Below are 13,411 nucleotides of genomic sequence, written 5' to 3'. Positions count from 1 at the left end.
CAAGAGGCTCTATTGTTCCTCTTCACTTTCTGCCATTAGAGTGGTGTCATCTGCATATCTGAACTTGTTGATATTTCTCCCTGCAACCTTGATTCCAGCTTGTGGTTCATCTAGGCTGGCATTTCACATGATGTACTCGGCCTAAAAGTTAAATAAGCCAGATGACAATATACAGCCTTGTTGCACTCCTTTACCAATTTAGAACCAGTCCATTGTCCCATTTCTGGTTCTAACTGTTGCTTAATCCTCCACGTAGGTTTCTCAGGAGACAGGTAAGGTGATCTAGTACTCCCATCTCTTTAAGAATTTTCCACAGTTTGTTGTGATCCACAAAGTCAAAGGCTTTATTGTAGTTAATGAAGCAGAAATAGATGTTTTGCTGGAACTCCTTTGCTTTCTTCATGATCCAATGAATGTTGACAATTTGATCTCTGGTTTCTCTGCCTCTTCAAAACCCAGCTTGTACATCTGGAAATTCCAAGTTCATGTACTGCTGGAGTCTAGCTTGAAGGATTTTGAGCATAACCTTACTATTAATAGCATGTGAAATGAGTGCATTTGTATGGTAGCTTGAACATTCTTTGGCATTCTTTGGGATTGAATGAAAAAGGACCTTTTCCGGCCCATGTGACTGCTGCTGAGTTTTCCAAATTCACTGACATTTTGAGTGCAGCAGTTTAACAGCACCATCTTTTAGGATTTGAAATAGTTCAGCTCGAATTCCATCACCTCCACTAGCTTTGTTCATGTGATGCTTCCTAAGGTCCACTTGACTTTACATTCCAGGATGTCCAGCTCTAGATGAGTGATCACACCATCATGGTTATCCAGGTCATTAAGACCTTTTTTGTACAGTTATTCTGTGTATTCTTGTCACCTCTCCTTAATTAATATTTTCTACTTCTGTTAGGTCCTTACCATTTCTGTCCTTTATTATGCCCATTCTTGTGTGAAATGTACCAAATGTTGATATTGCCAATTTTCTTGAAGAGACCTCTAGTCTTTCCCATTCTATTTTTTCCCTCTATTTCTTTGCATTGTCCATATAAGATCTTATCTCTCCTTCCTATTCTCTGGAACTCTGCATTCATTTGCATTTATCTTTTCATTTCTCCCTTGCTTTTTGCTTTTGTTCTTTCCTCAGCTATTTATAAAACCTCCTCAGACAACCATTTTGTCTTTTTGCATTTCTTTTTCTTGGGCGTGGTTTTAATCACTGCATCTGGTACAATATTATTAACTTGTATCCATAGTTCTTCAGGCACTCTGTCTACCAGAGCTAATCCCTTGAGTCTATCCCTCACCTCCACTGTATGGGAGCTCATGAGCACAGTCATCTCCATGTCTTGTTTTTGCTGACTGTATAGAGCTTATCCATCTTCAGGTGAGAAAAACATAACCAGTCTGATTTCAGTATTGACCATCTGGTGATATCCATATGTAGAGTTATATTTTGTGTTATTGGAAAAGGTTGCTTGCTGTCAGGCAAGAGACCAGTGTGTTCTCTTGACAAAATTCTGTTACTCTTTGCCCTGCTTCATTTTATACTCCAAGGCCAAACTTACCTGTTATTCTGGGTATCTCTTGACTTCTTACTTTTGCTTTCCAATCTCTTATGATGAAAAAGATATCTTTTTTGGTGTTAGTTCTAGAAGGTGTTGTAGGTCTTCATATAACCTGTCAATTTCAGCTTCTTTGGCATTAATGGTTGGGGCATAGCGATGGATTACTCTGATGTTGAATGGTTTGTCTTGGAAACACTCTGAGATCATTTCATTTTTGAGGTTTAACCCAATGGCTTGCCATTTTCTTATCCAGTGGACCATGTCTTGTCAAAACTCTTCACTATGATCTGTCCATCTTGGGTGGCCCTGGATGGCATGGTTCATAGTTTCATTGAATTACACATGCCCCTTCACCAAGACAAGGTTATTATCCACTAAGTGGGATATGTGTTCACTTATGGCTGATTCACATTGTTGTATGACTGAAATAAACACTACATTGAAAACAATTATCCTCTGATTAAAAATACATTTTTAAAGATCATGTATTATACTTTGAAAGCAAAGAAACAAAACAAAAGCAAAATCTAAACAAAAGAAATACCTTCTATTCCTCTTCTACCTAAACTATTGCCCTAAACTATGAACCCTCCTCTGTTCATAAAGTTCACTTATTAGTTTACATGTGAAATCTACTTTTGACACAATGAGGTTGATGTAGAATGAGGTTACATAGCCTCAGAGTCTTAGAGAGGCACCAGTAAAATGAAATATCTTTGAAAATTTTCCATCTAGATTTTGTTCAACCTAAAGCAGCTGAGGATTTTGCAACTTCTTTCCAAAAGTCAGCTAAATTCCCACCAACTTGCTTACTTGATTTAATGTATCAGTCCTTTGCAAGTTGAAAAGAATATTATTTCACCTAAAGAATTTTGAAAACTAACACAGGCTAATTAACAAAAGAAAAAAAATATATTTTAAACTAGTACATTTTCCTACAGATAACAATATGTCTGTAGATCTCCTATGTACAAGACTAGCTCTGACTCTAGTGACAGTAGACTTGTAGGAATTTAAAGCAAAAATATTACAAGTCACTGCCCATTAAATATATGTTAGGGAATTTAAAAAGAACCATATCATAAGTCACTCTAAAAAACCTAAAGGGACATACAGTTATGAACCTTCAAAAATGCTTGTCTTGGTGGTGGTCCAATTGTCTTGCTAGGGAATAGTTGGGGCATTTTTTATTTACTCTTCTTGTTTACCAACCAACTTAGCTCATCTGCCTACCTTAAAATCTGCTCCCTGGTAGTTTGTTTTTTTTCCCCTCCAGAATCTTGCACTGTGAAAGACTTTAATAACCAAACTTGCTGTGGTGTGTGGTGCCCATGCATTCTCAAGGCACCTTCAGACTTAATGCTTCCTCTCTGGTTCAAAATCACATGAGGCATTGAAACTCTGATTGAGTAAGAAGTCAGCTATTTTCAATGACTTTCTCAGTGACATTCAATCCTTTTTGACCTGCCTTTCTGCCTTTCATTTGCATTCTAGCTTGGCCCAAGGAGAATGATTGCCTGTCCTGGATCACTTCTTGCACAGTGTTGATTTAGTGGTTACAGTGTACTGTATAATTCATCTGCTCCTTGGGCCCATAATCACCTGGCTTATATAGTGTACACAACTGAATATCTATCTATCTTTAGACTTTGGCCCTAAAGCATTAAGAACAGCAAAGGAGAATCCTTTTTGCCAGAGATGGTCCCTAACCTACAGTCAGAAGGGAATTTTCAACTACTGCTGGTGATCAACAATATAAGAGGGTTCCATTTTGTTGTGGTGTCCTCTAGGGGTTGTGTGCATGGGTTGGTGGGAGGGAGGACAGAAGATTAAATGAAATGTAATGAATAACTGGGCCTCCCTGGTGGCTCAGTGGTAAAGAATCTGCCTGCCAATGCAGGAGCTGCAGCAGACACGGGTTTGATCCCTGGGTTGGGATGATCTCCTGGAGGAGGAAATGGCAATCCTCTCTAGTGTTCTTGCTGGAAAAACCTCATAGACAGGGGAGCCTAGAAGGCTACCATCCACGGGGTTGCAAACAGTTAGATGTGATTGAGCATGCAAGCACACCTCCAGTGAATGCTTACAGTGTGATAGGTACTGGGACAAAAATTTTACATTTGTTAGTTCATTTCTCAAAACAACTGATGAAGAAACAGGCTCAGAGGGGTTAACTAACATGCCTGAGATTACACAGCTAAGAAGCATAGCAAGATTAAAAACCTGGGCTTCCCTGGTGACTCGATGGTAAAGAATCTGTCTGCCAATACAAGAGACCTGGGTTCAGTCCCTGGGTGGGGAAGATTCCCTGGAAAAGGGAATGGCTACCCATTCCAGTATTCTTGCCTGGAGAATTCCATGGACAGAGGAGCCTTAAGGGCTACATCCATGAGGTTGCAGAGTCAGATATGACTGAGTGACTAACACAGACATGTTAAAGCTTAAATATGTCTGATGTCAAATCATGTCTTATTCTCCCACTTGACCTTAAGCAGTATCCCTCGATTTCCCCATGGCATTGCCTTTGTCTCTTGTCTCACCTCTGCCCTGTCAATCTGATAGGCTAGGCTACTTTATTCTGTGGTAACAAATACCCCTTAACTCTCAGTACCCTGAAACAAATAGGTTTATTTTCCCCTAATGTAATACTGCCTTTGAATCAGCTGGAGGTTATGCTCTGTTATCCTTAGTCAAGAATCAAGAATCCAGGCTGGTAGTGCTGCCACTAGATGGAATGTGGCCCTCACAACAGCAGAGGGGAAAATCACACACTTGTGATTATAGCTTTTGCCCAGTACTGATCCATGATTCTCTGACTCACATTTCATGATGACTAAAGACCTGGGGAGTGATTTACCATTATGTGGAAAATGAAATGGGAGTATTTGGTGAATAACACTAGTGATTACTTCATCTTTTTGGGGGAATGAAAATCCCACTGAGTTTCTAAGTCTAGAATGTTAAAATTGATTTCATTTGTACTAATCCCTTAGTACATCTGTACTAAGTGTAATAATCCCTTAGTCCACTTTTACTAATACTTGATCATGGAAGATATATCAGAGTAGTTAGATGATACTTGGATGCTCAAAGGCTGTTACTATGATTTGCAATATTTGTGGGAGTGTTTGGGAATAGATATTGGGTGAGTGGAAGTGTCTGCCAAGACTGGGTCATATGTTCTGGCATGGAAAAGAAAGAATGCTGGTCCTGGCTACACCACAGCTGGCCTGCTATAATTGTTGATTAGTTTGAAACAATCAAGCAAGCAAGCTCTTAATGGCACATTTTCAGACCACCATGGTGCCATTCTGCAGGCATTTTTTAAAGCTAATGAATACATAAATTGTTTTTATTTTATGCTCAAATTGCTAAATTAATAGACTAAGAAGACTTGCTAATTAAACTTAAAAGCTGAAAGAAAACCAAGTTTTAAAATTATAACTTATTTTAATCAACTAATATTAGTTTAAAGCCTAGGTTAGTAAAAAAAAAAAGCCAATTTCTTTCTCTTCTCAGAAGTTTCCCTTGTATATTAAATTTTTTACTTTTCCACTATAGTTTTTTTTTTTTACAAGATATTGAATATGGCTTCTGGTGCAATGCAGTAGGACCTTGTTATTTACCTATTTCATGTATAGTGCTTTATACCTCCTAATCCCTAACTCTAACTCCTAATTTATCCCTACCCCAGCTTTTCCCCTTTGGTAACCATACATTTGTTTTCTATGCTGATGAGTCCTACAGACAATTTTTGATTCTTTAAGATTCTTTTCTGTAGTCAGGCAAAACCTTGAGTATGACCCGTTAACTTCTTTTCAAATTCTGTGTAATATGACCCCCCCCCCCAGACAAAGACAGGAAGTAGTCATCCTATGAAGATATCAATGAACCGCAATCTATGCTTCCATTTCCATTTCTCTCTCTGGTATAGTCACCTTTTCTTCAGCCCAACAGGAAGCTTTCTTTTGGACTTCATTCTGATAAAGTGTAACTTCTTTATGTAATTTAATTTATTCTTAATTTAATACTTGTGGGCTTTCCTAGTGGCTCAGATGGTGAAGAATCTGCCTACAATGCAGGAGACCCAGTTCATCCCTGGGTCTGGAAGATCCCCCGGAGAAGGTAATGGCTACCCATTCTTGTATTCTTGCCTATAGAATCTCATGGACAGAGGAATCTGACTGGCTATATTTCATGGGATCACAAAGAGTCAGATACAACTGAGCAACTCTCATATTAAAAAAAAATCATACTTTGAACTACATACTCTTTTTGTTTGCTTGTCTAAATCTTTAACATGTATGTATATCATCTGTTACAAACAACAGATTAAACAAAATAAAATTAGAGGGAATGATTTCTTGAAGGGCCAGGGTACTCATTCTGCTGTAGATCTCAAGAGATATCACAAGAAGTTTTTTATTTTTTTCTTAACTAATATCTTCCCAAGGAAGACATTATATTCAAAAAGGTTATTCCTTTCCTCTTCCATGAAAAAGCAAAAAGGTCTTGTGGTTTCCTCAGGACTGTGCATGTTTATATCCATTGGTCTCCCATCATCTTGAGCTCCAGCAATGCCTTTCTCTGAGACTGACAACACAATCTGGTAACTAAACATTCTGTCACTTTATATAGGATTTATAAGGGTCAAATTTGACTGCTATTCATTTACCTACCTTATCTTCAAAGCAGTTTTGGGAATTAGGTAAGCATTATGGTCACCTGATAATGGGGGAAATCTATTTGCTTAGAGTCATACAGCTGGTCAGGATCAGAGATGAAGCTTGACTCTTAGTGTTTGGTATATTTATTTACTTCCCTCCTACACATTTCCCTTTGACTTTTTGTATTCCCCCTTTAAAATCTTTACCCTTAATTTCTACCTTAGAATTTGATGCCCTGTCAGAAATTTCTGATTTGTAATAGTGGGAAGTTTCTATTTTTCTCTCATCTGCACAATGAATTCTCATGATCATTAAAATTAAACTATATTCTTCTGTCTGGCACTCAAATCTCCTCATACTCTCATCTCATCTTACATTCTTGGTTTTCCTATATTACTTCTCTTCATGTACATGAAACAGACTGACTGCTATCTTCAGGGTCCTTGACACTTTTAACAATTATTAGGGAGTTTAAAGAGCTTTTGCTTATGTACATGATATCTGTTGATACTGAGCATATTAGAGATTAAATGGATATTTTAAAAATCACAAGAATACTCAAGCACATACTCATTACCTATAAGAGTAATAATGAACCACACACCATGGAGCCACTGGAAAAGTACAGAGTGTAAAAGGCAAATAATTCCTTGATATTTTTTGAAATTATTGTGCCTTACAGATGCCTCCAAAGTGTTTAGGAGATCCTTAAGGGTCCCCCTAACATATTTGGGAAACACTAAACTACTACCATAGAAAGGACCCTGGTGTGAGTCAAGAGCTCTGGGTTCAGACCCTCTCTTTGACACAAATGTCCGTTTAACATTTATCTGAGCTTCAGCCTTCTGAAATTGAAGGAATGGGGGCTAAGTGATGGTGCAGCTAACATCTCCTAGGGCTGAGCACCTGCTCCTGATCCTGAGAAGATGGATATCATGATGCTCTCTGCTGCTGCTGCTGCTGCTGCCGCTAAGTCACTTCAGTCGTGTCCGACCCTGTGCGACCCCATAGACGGCGGCCCACCAGGCTCCCCCATCCATGGGATTTTCCAGGCAAGAGTACTGGAGTGGGGTGTCATTGCCTTCTCCGATGATGCCCTCTAGTGACTTCCCATATAGGAGAAGCGAATGGCGATCCATTCCAGCATTCTTGCCTGGAGAATTCCATGGACTTCCCATATAAGAATTCTGCTCCCACTTGGTATTCACGTTCTTGATGACCCTTAATCTGTAGGCATGGGTGCTAAGTTGCTTCTGTCATGTCTGACTCTTTGCGACTCTATGGACTGTGACCCACCATGCTCCTCTGTCCTGGTTGGCCCTAAATGTTACAGCTATGCCTAGAAAATTGTGGGCTAAATTTATAAATTTATCCACATGATAATATGCAATGCCAAGAATGCAGGAAGCATAGAGAATCTCAGACATCAATTTTAAATAATGTTTCTCTTACCAAAAGTGCCACAGTAGGGCCCTATAGGGGTATCGAACAGGATTAAGTCATGCAACATATGAAACTATAAGGGGGAGGATTGAAATAAATTTATAAAGTGCATAAAAGTTCTTTAGAATTAAGTTCCAGATCCTTTGATTTCCCCATAGATATCATAACACCCCTGCCCCAGTGACTTCATACTTGGCCTTCTTGTGCACATCCTTGCCTCATCCCACACCAGGTTTTCAGTCAGCTTGCTTCATTACACCATTTCTTCTACATCTAAGGTTGTCTGTCTTATATCCTATTTCCTTAGGCCATACTCAAAAGCTTAAAGTTAACTGACTCACAAAAATAAATTATCTGGTGTTACTAAGATTTATAACAGCATATTATATCTCACAGTTATGACTGTGACCTTTAGTAGATACCCTGTAGTTATTTTAAAAATGGACTCACATGAATCTATGTCACAGTGCAAGCTCTGTGGGTAAGATGGCTTGGGTCAAGAGTTTTTCAGTAAAACAAGTCACACTACCTAGGAATCTCTGAATAATAAAACAGAAAGTGAATGGAAAAATGTCTATTCAGATGCTCTGCCTAATTTTTAATTGAATTGTTTGTTTTTCTTTGTTGTTGTTAAGTTATATGAGTTCTTTATATAGTTTGGGTATTAACTCTTTATTGGATACATGATTTGAAAATATCTTCTGTTTGGCAGATTGAGTTTTTACTTTGCTGATGGTTTCCTTTGCTGTGCAGAAGCTTTTTGGTTTGGTGTAGTCCCATTTGGTTTTGCTTTTGTTTCTCTTGCCTGAAGAAATATAACCAGAAAGATATGGCTAAGACCCATGTTAAAGATTGTACTGTCTATGTTTTCTTCCATGAGTTTCATGGCTTTGGATTTTATATTCAAATCTTTAATCCACACTGGGTTGATCTTTGTGTATGGTATAAATTTGTGGTCTAGTTCAATTCTTTTGCATGTGGCTGTCAAGTTTTCCCTACACCATTTATTGAAGAGACTCTTTTCCACACTGTATGCTCTTTGCTCCTTTGCAGTAAATTAATTGCCTATACATGTGTGGATTTATTTCTGGGTTCTCAGTTCTGCCCCATGGATCTGTATGTTTTTAGGTCAATACTAAGCCATTTTGATTTATACAACTTTGTAGTTTAATTTGAAATCAGGAAGTGTGATAGCTCCAGCTTTGTTCTTTTTTCTCAGAATTTCTTTGGTTCTATATAAATTTTAAGATTTTTTTGTTCTATTTCTGTGAAAAACTTTTATGGGGATTGCAGTGAATCCATAGATTGCTTTAAGTAAATTGGATATTTTAACAATGTTAATTATTTCAGTCCATGAGAATAGAATAGCCTTCCATTTCCTTGTGTAATCTTTCATTTCTTTCTTTTTTTTTCACAATATCTATGGAAAACAGTACAGAGAGTACAAAAAAAATTAACAGAACTACCATATGATCCAGCTATACCACTTCTGAGTATTTATCCAAAGAATGAATTCAAACACTAATTTGAAAGAGAGGCACACACTCAATCTTCACAACCCAGATAATCATGATGGTGTGATCACTCCTAGAGCCAGACAACTGGAATGTAAAGTCAAGTGGGCCTTAGAAAGCATCACTACGAACAAAGCTAGTGGAGTTGATGGAATTCCTGTTGAGCTATTTCAAATCCTGAAAGATGATGCTGTGAAAGTGCTGCACTCAATATGCCAGCAAATTTGGAAAACTCAGCAGTGGCTACAGGACTGGAAAAGGTCAGTTTTCATTCCAGTCCCAAAGAAGGGCAATGCCAAAGGATGCTCAAATTACCGCACAATTGCACTCATCTCACACGCTAATAAATTAATGCTCAAAATTCTCCAAGCCAGGCTTCAGCAATACGTGAACCGTGAACTTCCAGATGTTCAAGCTGGTTTCAGACAAGGCAGAGGAACCAGAGATCAAATTGCCAACATCTGCTGGATCATGGAAAAAGCAAGAGAGTTCTCGAAAAACATCTATTTTTGCATTATTGACTATGCCAAACCCTTTGACTGTGTGTATCACAAGAAACTGTGGAAAATTCTGAAAGAGATGGGAATACCAGACCACCTGACTGGCCTCTTGAGAAACCTATATGCAGGTCAGGAAGCAACATGGACAGGGAACAACAGACTGGTTCCAAATAGGAAAAGGAGTATGTCAAGGCTGTATATTGTCACCGTGCTTATTTAACTTCTATGTAGAGTACATCATGAGAAACGCTGGGCTGGAAGAAGCACAAGCTGGAATCAAGATTGCCGGGAGAAATATCAATAACCTCAGATATGCAGTTGACACCACCTTTATGGCAGAAAGTGAAAAGGAACTAAAAAGCCTCTTGATGAAAGTGAAAGAGAAGAGTGGAAAAGTTGGCTTAAAGCTTAACATTCAGAAAACGAAGATCATGGCATCTGGTTCCATCACCTCATGGGAAATAGATGAGGAAACAGTGGAAATGGTGGCAGACTTTATTTTGGGGGGCTCCAAAATCACTGCAGATGGTGATTGCAGTCATGAAATTAAAAGACACTTACTCCTTGGAAGGAAAATTATGACCAACCTAGATAGTATATTAAAAAAGTATATTACTTTGCCAACAATGGTCCATCTAGTCAAGGCTATGGTTTTTCCAGTGGTCATGTATGGATGGGAGAGTTGGACTGTGAAGAAGGCTGAGCGCCAAAGAATTGATGTTTTTGAACTGTGGTATTGGAGAAGACTCTTGAGAGTCCCTTGGACTGCAAGAAGATCCAACCAGCCCATTCTGAAGGAGATCAGCCCTGGGATTTCCTTGGAAGGAATGATGCTAAAGCTGAAACTCCAGTACTTTGGCCACCTCATGCGAAGAGTTGACTCATTGGAAAAGACTCTGATGCTGGAGGGATTGGGGGCAAGAGAGAAGGGGACGACAGAGGATGAGATGGCTGGATGACATCACTGACTTGATGGACGTGAGTTTGAGTGAACTCCGGGAGTTGGTGATGGACAGAGTGGCCTGGCGTGCTGCAGTTCATGGTGTCGCAAAGAGTCAGACACGACTGAGCGACTGAACTGAACTGAACTGATGTTCACTGCAGCATTATTTACAATACCCAAGACATGGAAACAACTTAAGTGCCCATTGCTGGATGAATGGATAAAGAAAATGTGATATATTTATATACAATGAAATACTACCCAGTCATGAAAGGATGAAATCTTAACTTTGCAACAATGTGGTTGGACTGTGAGGGCATTAGAGGAAGTGAAATAAGCCAGATGGAAGAAAACAAATACTATGATTTCACTCATATATGTTATGTAAAACAAAGCAAAATAAATGAACAAAACAAACCACACAAAAAGAATTACATACAGATGAGAACATAATAATGGATTCCAGAGGAGAAGGGAGTTAAGAGAAAGAGAAATGGGTAAAGGGGTTGAACAGTATAGAGACAGATGGAAACTAAACTTTTTATGGTGAGCACACTGTAGTGTATACAGAAATCGAATAAATTAAAAAAAAAAATATATGAAAAACTTGAGTTCAGGTCCTGACTCTGGCACTAAATAGGTGAATGAACTTAAATGCATTGTTTAAATTCTCTGAGCTTCTGTTTCAGTTCAGTTCAGTTCAGTCGCTCAGTCGTGTCCGACTCTTTGTGACCCCATGAATCGCAGCACGCCAGGCCTCCCTGTCCATCACCAACTCCCGGAGTTCACTGAGACTCACGTCCATCGAGTCAGTGATGCCATCCAGCCATCTCATCCTCCGTTGTCCCCTTTTCCTCCTGCCCCCAATCCCTCCCAGCATCAGAGTTTTTTCCAATGAGTAAACTCTTCGCATGATGTAGCCAAAGTACTGCAGTTTCAGCTTTAGCATCATTCCTTCCAAAGAAATCCCAGGGCTGATCTCCTTCAGAATGGACTGGTTGGATCTCCTTGCAGTCCAAGGGGCTCTCAAGAGTCTTCTCTAACACCACAGTTCAAAAGAATCAATTCTTCGTTGCTCAGCTTTCTTCACAGTACTCATCTGTAAAAGAAAAATTTGACAGTCATAAATGTAGAATATCTAGACAAATTTGCCACTGCTTCGATTTCATTAAATTAATGCTTTGGTCCTTGGTCTTCAAAGCTTTCTCTTTAGTTGCTCTACCAACATTATGCAGATATCCACTATTACTTTGTAAATTTTATTTTATTATTACTATTTTTTTAATTTAATTTTATTTTTTAACCTTACAATATTGTATTGGTTTTCCATATATCAACATGAATCCGCCACAGGTATACACGTGTTCTCCATCCTGGACCCTCCTCTCTCCTCCCTCCCTGTACCATCTCTCTGGGTCATCCCAGTGCACCAGCCCCAAGCATCCAGTATCGTGCATTGAACCTGGACTGGCGACTCATTTCATATATGATATTATACATGTTTCAGTGCCATTCTCCCAAATCATCCCACCCTCTCCCTCTCCCACAGAGTCCAAAAGACTGTTCTATACATCTGTGTCTCTTTTGCTGTCTCGTATACAGGGTTATTGTTACCATCTTTCTAAATTCCATGTATATGCATTAGTATACTGCATTGGTGTTTTTCTTTCTGGCTTTATTATTGTTTTTTCTTGAAGGATGATTGCTTTACAGATTTTTGTGGTTTTCTGTCATATATCAACAAGAATCAGCCATAAGTACACCCATATTCTTTTCTGTTTTTTTTTAAGAGAAAAACTTCAACAAATTTTCCAAACATTTCTAACAGGACAACAGTATACTGACTCTAAGATAATAAGACTCAATGGAAGCATAAATAAAAGAAGGATCTTGACCTAGCATCAAGAAAAGGCCAGAATTTAGAGTTGCAACAAAGGAGAAATCATGTCTAGATAGGCAATTCAAGGAGGTTTCATGTTCTTTCTTCTCTAAGAATTTTTTTTTTTCTGAATCATAGAATTTCAATTTTATAATGATATTTCTTATTTCTTTCTGGCTTCCATTATTCAGAAATCAGCTGTCAGTCTTATTCTTAATCATTTGAAGATATTATGTATTTTTCCCTTGCTTTACAGAGGTATATTGACATAATTTTAAGATATTTAAAGTGCATATCATGATAATTTGATACGTGTAAAATATGAAAGAATTTTCCCCATCTAGTTAATTATTGCATTCTTCACCTCACATATTTACACATTTTTAATAGAAATGTTTCAGATTATCTCTGTCTTTCTCTCTCCCCACATCTTTTTTTTATCAATTCCTCCATTAATGAAGACACATTGTTTCCACATCTTGCTTATTGTGAATAATTCTGCAGTGAACAAGGGAGTGAAGATATCTCTGATATGTGGATGCTTTTGAGATTTTTTTTTTGTCTTTGTTTTGCAGCAGTTTTGCTATGATGTACTTAGGTGTGATTTTCTTGATTTTTATCCTGCTTCTGGTTTGTAATGATTTTTCAATCTATAGTTTGATGTTATTCAATTTGGGGGAAATTCTTGGTCATTATCTCCTCAAGCATTCCCTGCCCATTCTTTTTCTTTCTCATATGGTGCTTTAATCAGTTTTGTGTAAGATTGTCTCACATCATTCTAAATGTCTTTTCTGTTCTTTTCTGAATTTTTCATATTTTTCATCTGCGAATTTCCTATTGACCTATCTTGCAGTTCACTAATTGTATTTTCTATTGAGTTCTTAGTTTAATTTATTGTAT

Source organism: Bos grunniens, chromosome 11, assembly GCF_055505025.1.
Source record: "Bos grunniens cultivar Pamir isolate PY7600 chromosome 11, Bosgru_T2T1.0, whole genome shotgun sequence".
Classification (NCBI taxonomy): Eukaryota; Metazoa; Chordata; class Mammalia; order Artiodactyla; family Bovidae; genus Bos; species Bos grunniens.
The sequence above is the reverse complement of the archived record's forward strand: the minus strand, read 5'-3'. Positions refer to the sequence as shown.